We start from the raw sequence: 8,255 nt of genomic DNA, 5'->3' as shown, positions 1-8,255 counted from the left end.
TCGTTATAATCACGCATTAACGAAAATGACTAGTTTATAACTACCAATTACAAACGATCCTTTTGGCGTCGTCCGTAAGACTCACTTAATCCAACCACCCTGACTTCTGATAATCCCACATCTGAGGAGAAAAGAGGGTACGAAGCCCTCATTATTTCCTTAAGTCATTGAAGGCTATCGTGAATGTGAAAGGCACTTGGCCCGACTCACATTTGACTTCTCGACTTTGCTAGCAGTACTAATGGACCCTTGGGGCCCAACAGCACAATAAAGCTATTGAAAATCCTTTTACATGGAATTAGGTCATAGAAGCCCAATAACATGTAAGCGTGTTCCCTTCGGGCCTAAAGATCATGTCATTGGGCTAGCTAGGCCCAACAAGCACGATTTGAAACTTTCAAGCCCAAAGATTGTGTATTGACTTCTCGAAAATTTCACGTTTTTATTTGAGTACTATTGTTTGTTGATTTTTGTTTTGTAATTGATTCGAGACCGAATCAAATCGTTTGGTAACGATAATGATGTTGAAGGTGTATTTGTAATTATGTTTCACCGGTAGTCGTAGTGCTCGTATTTTATCTAATGGGATTTATTTGTTCATAAGTAAAAGTTTACCATTTTGTGACCCTACTTGGATAAAATATACACTTTTAACCCTTTATATAAAATAATTTCCATTTTAGTCCCTAGCTATTTTTCTTGACACTTTAGCATCAAAACTTATTGAAAAAGACATTTTCAGCCAAGATTTACTTAATAAACAGCTTAAGTCCTTCAAAATGAGGTTTTCTCGGTTGGAACCCCCATTTTTCGCAATCTATACAATTTTGGCCCAAAATGGTAAATTTTTGCATTTTTGATCCCTTTTGAATTTGAAAAGCATTTTTGACCTTCAAAATAGTTTCAATACACTTGTAGTCCCCTGTTTTACAGAACTTGCATTTTCAGCCCCTATATTTCGAAAATTTCGCAATTTGGGCTTATTGGGCCGAAAAGCCCATTTTTAGCCCATTATGTTTAAAATTCACATTTTAATCCCCTATAAAGTATTTTTATTCAGAAAAATTATCTTAAAAACTGTTTGGACTTGTTTCAACCTCCATAAATTACCTTTTGTCATTTTGGGCCCCTTAGTTTTGTATTTTTGACATTTTGAGTCCAAAAATGGGTTTTAAGTCAAAAAATGTTCATTTTAGCAAACTAAACTCTTTTTCTAGACTTGATTAGTATGAAATGATATAAGTTATACTTATTTCATTCCTCATATTGTAATTCTCGGTTTTTAGGTTCTTTTGGGCTAACATAAACATCACAAATCACATAAAATCATACATATAAGCATAAAAATACACAAGGCATACATTTACTCATAGATCTACACATTTGCTTGTATTCTCCCCCACAAAACTTATAAAAACCGAAATTAAGGGGGTATGAAGCTCACCTTGGGTGTGGATTTGGTTTTTGATGAAGAAAAGAGAAGAGTTTGTTGTTATTTTCGGCCCTAGCAACCTTTCTTGGAAGATCTCGAATTTAGGGGGTTCTTAGATGCAAGATCATGATTTCACATGACTTAAGAAGAGATTTTTGATAGAGCAAGGAGTCTAGAGTGTGGATCCAAGCATCAACTTACCTAAGATGATGATTTTTGTGAAGAATCCTCCTTGCAAAGTCCTTAAATCTTGAAATTTTTGAAGGGGAAGTGAAGGGATTTGTGGTGTGTTCTTGAGAGTGCTTAAGTGAATGATTATGTATGGGTGTGTGATACTCTCGGCCAAGAGTAATAGAAGAAGAAGAGAGAGAGGGAAGTTAAAGGTTATGCATGGATACATGTGATATTTGCTTGGATATCCCACATGTATTAAGGAGGTGGCTAATCCTCCTTAATTCTCACATTCTTCTTTTCTTTCTCCCCCCCTTTTTTTATTACTACTTGTGCAGAGAGATAGAGGAGAGAGATGGAGATTTGGGCCTTTGGTGCTTAAATCCAAATCATTGGCTCATATTGATTGCTTTTCGGCCCATCAGACTCCTAGGTGTCTCACGGTCCTATTTATCAAAGAGAATAAATTGTTATGGCCCATTTAGGTTAATTGAATTTGTTATGGTCCAATAAGGTCCATTAAGGTATTTTATTTCATTCTAGGCCCAATATGGCCCAAAATGGTAAAATAAATGAAAGTGGGTCCAATTAGAGCCCATTTAAGAGTTCTATGCCCAAGATGGTCAAATTAGAAGCTTATTGGTCCATTAAGCCCAATAAGGAAGTCCTAGTCCAAAATGGACTTAAACCAGGACTTCTAGGGTTTCCAATTGCTTATTGACTACTTGAAATGCTTGCATGGGGTGTTTGTTTGAAATTTTATTGTCAAAGAGTATGCATCATACATGCTCTTGAGTCTTTGATCATACTTTGGCTTAATTGTTGTAATCTACAAGGTACAAAAATTTCTAGGTTGTGACATCATCTCCCCATTAGAGGGAATTTCGTCCCGAAATTCTTTTGAAAGATAGATTTGAGAATGCTAGAATAGGTGAGGGTACTTTTGCTTCATTTGGTCTTCGCGTTCCCACGTGAATTCTTGCCCACGCTTCGCGTTCCACTGTACTCTCACGATCGAGACGCGACTTTGCGTAGTACACTTCACCTCCCTGTCCATGATTTCGACTAGTTCTTCGACGAACAGGAGATTCTCATTGATTTCAATTTCGTCAAGGGGAATGATGTGACAACCCGATATTTCAACTACATGTAAACAACCTAAAAAGTCAAGTATTGTAACCACGTTAGTTGTAATAAAATTTACTTCGAAAATAAAATATCCAAAAATCACTAATTAAATTACCTATTATGTTAGAAGTCATTAAACCGTGATCGTACGTAAAAAGAACGCCCAAATCCGACTTCGTATAAGAAAGTTAGGAATTTTTCAAGTTCGGCTTAACGGCAGACGGCTAAAAACTCGAATCAGAGATTGAACGACTTTTGACCGGAATGACCTAAACGAGAATCGAAGGTCTTAACAATGGTATTTCAGCGGTAAAAAGTCTAGAAAAAACGGGCGCCAGATAAAGAAGTTATGAATTTCTAAAGAAATTTTCTTACCGCGACCTTTTAAAAATAAATAATAAAAATAATTTCGGAATTTGCCGACGGAATCTAAACGAAAGTTGTAGAGTATGGTCTCACCTTCGCGGGGATATAAAGAACGTCGAAAACGGAGTTCGTATGAAGAAGATATGAATTTTTGAAGTTTGCTAAATAATTAATATATAAATTTAATTCAAGAATTCGGTATTATCCGAAGGGTGAGTCACCGGGTCCACCCGAATTACGCGCCGCGTACATCCGTACGCCCCGCGTACTCGAGTCCTTGGCCTCGGTTCATCCACATCGCCCCTATGCGAGCCTACCCGTCGCGTCCCATCCGAAGCCGAGGCAGTCGAGGACTCGGTCACACATGACGCACGAGTACTCCCCGCATACCGAGGTCTCTCAGCCCCCTATAAAAAGGATGCGAGGGTTCCGGGAAAAACACACCATTTCTCTCATTTCTCTTACGATCTTGCCTCGTTTTCCGTGCCCGTACTACCTCGAAGCCCCGATCACTTTGCTCGAGTCCCGAAGGTTGTTTGTGCTCCTGAGATTCCCGAGAATCCCGAGGAAATCCACTTCTCGAGCCGAAATTTTGTCCGGTTTTCATCCCGCAACCTCCGATCTTACAAGTGAGTTCATACCCCTATAATTCACACTTTTAAATGTTTTATGAGTAATTTTACATGCTTTTAAGGGGGGGAATACAAGTAAAACACTCGATTATTATCGTGTGTTATATAAACTTTCACTTTACGCGTTTTATCAAAGGAATCATATGTGATTTGAAACTATCAAAGGGAAACTTTCATACGCAAATTATACCACGACAACATTTTATCTTTTGAAATAAGAAACGATTTATGTATTTATATATATATCAGATACTTGCTTATAGTACACTTTTCATAACAAGTGAACATTTTCACTAAGGGTTTATTATACAAACGAAACACACTTTTAGAAAACTATAATAGGTATAGTTTTATGAGAATACTACGAACTTTTACATACATGGAAATACTATTTCAAGAAGCTACTTTCATATACAATAACGAACGAACGTTTTCACACGTAAATCTGTTTTATACTAAGTTTTGTGAGACATTAACTTCACGTACGATCGAGTACACATTTCAAGTCCTGTATTATATACCAGAATCCCTTGGAGGGAAAGCATGGTGTTTGTGTATAGATCTATACGGGCTTGACAACCCGCGGCCTGACTGTTATCTACAATCCACCATTTGGGGTGACAAACGTCAGAACATTCCAACGCCTGAAGAATGTTGTGTATAGGCATTCCTTGTCAATAGTATGGTTATAAAACTCACATAGAGTATTAAAAACACAATGATTTACGGGGTTTTTCAGACATATTGGATATTTTATACGTACATACATTTACTAGAAACAAACAATTGTCCTGAAAGAAGGCTACATTTATACTAGTAGAAAATATAAGATTTTCTAGGAACATGCAAACAAAGAACAAAAACATTTCATTTCATACAAACATTGTCATTAAATACTTATGAAACTCACCAGCTTAAATGTTGATCTACTCTATCAAAACTACTTGTATGTCCCAGGGATTCAGTAATTACAGGTAACAAACGAATTTTGGAGAAGGGACGCTGCGGCGCCAGTTTAATTTCGTCTTTTGACATCATATTGTAATTGATTTTTAACATGTACACTTTTAAACAATGTAAACTTTCAATTATATATATGATGGTTGTATTGCTTTCTTTACTATGTATTCATTTGTTACGTTACAACATGAAGTTATCTACCCCCGAATGTTTCCACCGTTCCGGTTTGGGGGTGTGACAAATGATGAGAGTTTCATATGATAGGAACTTCTTTAGGTTGGAAACATGGAACACGGGGTGTACACCGCTTAGCTCAGCGGGTAGTTGCATTTTGTACGCCACTGGACCTATTCGGGCAACGATCTCGAAAGGTCCAATGTATTGTGGGTTCAGTTTTCCTCGTTTTCTGAAACGAATGACCCCCATCCAAGGCGAAACTTTTAATAGCACTCGATCACTGACCTGAAACTCTAAGGGCTTTCTTCGTTTATCGGCGTAGCTCTTTTGTCGGTCGCGCGATGCTTGTAGTAGAGCTCTTATTTGAACTATCTTTTCCGTGGTTTCACGTATGATCTCTGGTCCCGTTAACGCCTTGTCCGATGCCAGTTTCTTTGCTAGCTGGGTGTCGCCCACCTCAGCCCAACACAACGGTGATCTACACTTACGCCCATATAGTGCTTCGAAAGGAGCGACCTTGATGCTCGAATGGTAACTGTTGTTATACGAGAATTCAACTAAGGGTAAGTGGGTATCCCAAGACTTCCCAAAGTCTATCACACATGCGCGAAGCATGTCTTCGAGCGTTTGGATGGTTCGTTCGCTTTGACCGTCCGTTTGTGGGTGATAAGCGGTGCTCATGTCGAGATGGGTTCCAAGTGCTTTCTGAAGTGATTGCCACAAAACGTGAAGTGAATCTACTATCCTATCCAAGATAATAGACACTGGTACACCATGAAGTCTCACAATTTCTCGAATGTATAATCGTGTCAGTCTCTCCATCTTGTAGGATTCTTTCATTGGCAGGAAATGAGCGGATTTCATCAGTCTATCAACTATTACCCATATGGTGTCTAATCCATCTGACGTCTTGGGTAGCTTGGTCACAAAATCCATAGATATCCCTTCCCATTTCAACTCGGGAATCACCGGTTGCTGTAATAACCCCGAGGGCTTCTGGTACTCCACCTTTACTTTGGCACAAGTAAGGCATTTGCTAACATAGGTGGTAATTTCTGCCTTCATGTTAGGCCACCAATAATGTTGTTTAATATCCAAGTACATCTTGTCCGAACCAAGATAGATGGAGTATCGTGTTTTGTGAGCTTCATTCATGACTACCTCCCTAAATCCTCCGAGTTTAGGGACCCAAATACGGTTCATGAAGTAGTATACTCCGTTCTCCTTTACCTCTAGATTCTTCTCCATTCCGCGTAATGCTTCGCTTGCTATGTTTTCCGTTTTCATGGCATCTGACTGGGCTACCCCGATCTGAGTTGTTAGGTGAGATTTGATGGTTATTGAGAGAGTTTTCACGCGACGATTAGAGTACTCCTTCCGGCTCAAGGCATCAGCTACCACGTTGGCCTTGCCTGGGTGGTATTTGATTTCACACTCGTAATCGTTTAATAGTTCAACCCATCTTCGTTGCCTCATATTCATCTCTTTCTGGTTCAAGATATGCTAGAGACTTTTGTGGTCCGTGAAAATGGTGCACTTCGTACCATAAAGGTAATGCCTCCAAATCTTCAGAGCGAAAACCACCGCTCCCAATTCCAGATCATGGGTTGTATAATTCACTTTGTGTGTCTTTAGTTGATGGGATGTGTAATCTATCACTCTTCCACGCTGCATGAGAACGCAACCTAAACCCTGATTCGACGCGTCACAGTAGACCACAGAATCTTCTGTTCCCTCTGGTAGAGGTAGTACCGGGGCACTACAGAGGGCTTGTTTCAGGGTTCGGAATGCAACTTCTTATTTGTCCGTCCATTTGAATGGTACTCCATTTTGTGTAAGCGAGGTAAGTGGTTTGGCGATCTTAGAGAAGTTTTGAATGAATCTCCTGTAGTAGCCTGCTAGGCCTAAGAATTGGCGAATTTCTATGGGTGTTGTCGGGACTGCCCATCCTTCGACGGCTTTGACCTTAGAAGGATCCACATGAATTCCTTCCCGACTAACAACATGACCTAAGAAGTTCACGCTACGGAGCCAGAACTCACACTTACAAAGTTTTGTGTATAGCTTTTCCGTTCGCAGTGTTTCTAGGATTTGTCGGAGATGTTGGCCATGCTCTTCTTCGCTTCGGGAATAGACGAGAATGTCGTCAATGAAGACGATTACAAAGTTATCAAGGAATGGTCGACAGATTTGTTTCATCAGGTCAATAAATGCGACAGGGGTATTTGTTAGACCGAAGGGCATTACGACAAATTCATAATGTCGGTAACGAGTTCGGAAAGCGGTTTTGCGAATATCCTCTTCCCGGACCCTGAGATGATGGTACCCGGACCGTAAATCTATCTTAGAGAAGTAACTAGCTCCTTGGAGCTGGTCAAATAAATCGTCGATTCGTGGGAGTGGATAATGATTTTTGACAGTGAGTTTTTTTAGCTCCCTGTAATCGATATACATCCTAAAAGATCCGTCCTTCTTTTTGACAAAGAGGACCGGAGCTCCCCATGGTGAATAGCTAGGTCGGATGAATCCCTTGTCCAGGAGTTCACTGAGTTGGTTGGACAATTCCTACATTTTAGCAGGAGCTAGCCGGTAAGGCGATTTAGCAAGTCGATTTGCTCCTGGAACGAGGTCAATTCGGAACTCAATTTGTCTCTCTAGGGGTACTCCAGGGAGATCTTCAGGAGATACGTCTGGGAATTCACGTGCTACTGGGATGTCTTGAATGTTAACCTCTTCCTTGGTTTTATCCACTATGTGAGCCAAGAACATCAAAATTTTCTTTCGTAGATGCTTCTGTGCCTGGACGCACGAGATGATGCGAAGGTTCATGCTAGGATTGTCTCCGTAAATAACTAGGGTTTCATGATTGGGAAGATGAAGGCGAACGGCCTTCTCATGACACATAATTTCGGCATGGTGGGGGCTTAACCAGTCCATGCCAATAATCACATCGAAACTCCTAATGGAAACAGGCATCAAGTCTATTTCAAAGACGTGTTGATTTAGAGTTAGGGTACATCCGATGTAGATTTCCCCAGTGGATTCGGTTTTCCCATTGGCCATTTCCACCATAAAGGTTTCATTGAGCTTCTGGGGTTGTTGTTTTAACAAATGTTTAAACTTATTGCTCACAAAACTTTGCTCCGCTCCGGTGTCAAATAGGATGCATGCATATGTGTAGTTTAGGGGAAACGTAGCGATAACAACAGCGGGATCCTGAATCGCCTCCCCCTGACCCATGGTCAGCACTCTTCCGGTTCTTCCATTTCCGAGATTGCCATTGTTGGGGAAGTTTCGACGGAAATGTCCAGTCCTTCCACAACCATAGCAGGTGTGGCTAGGTCCTGCATTGTTGTCGCCGGTGTTGGTGTTGTTGTTGTTGCGGTTGT

This window comes from Lactuca saligna, chromosome 8, assembly GCF_052625555.1.
Source record: "Lactuca saligna cultivar CGN05327 chromosome 8, ASM5262555v1, whole genome shotgun sequence".
Taxonomy (NCBI): Eukaryota; Viridiplantae; Streptophyta; class Magnoliopsida; order Asterales; family Asteraceae; genus Lactuca; species Lactuca saligna.
The sequence above is the reverse complement of the archived record's forward strand: the minus strand, read 5'-3'. Positions refer to the sequence as shown.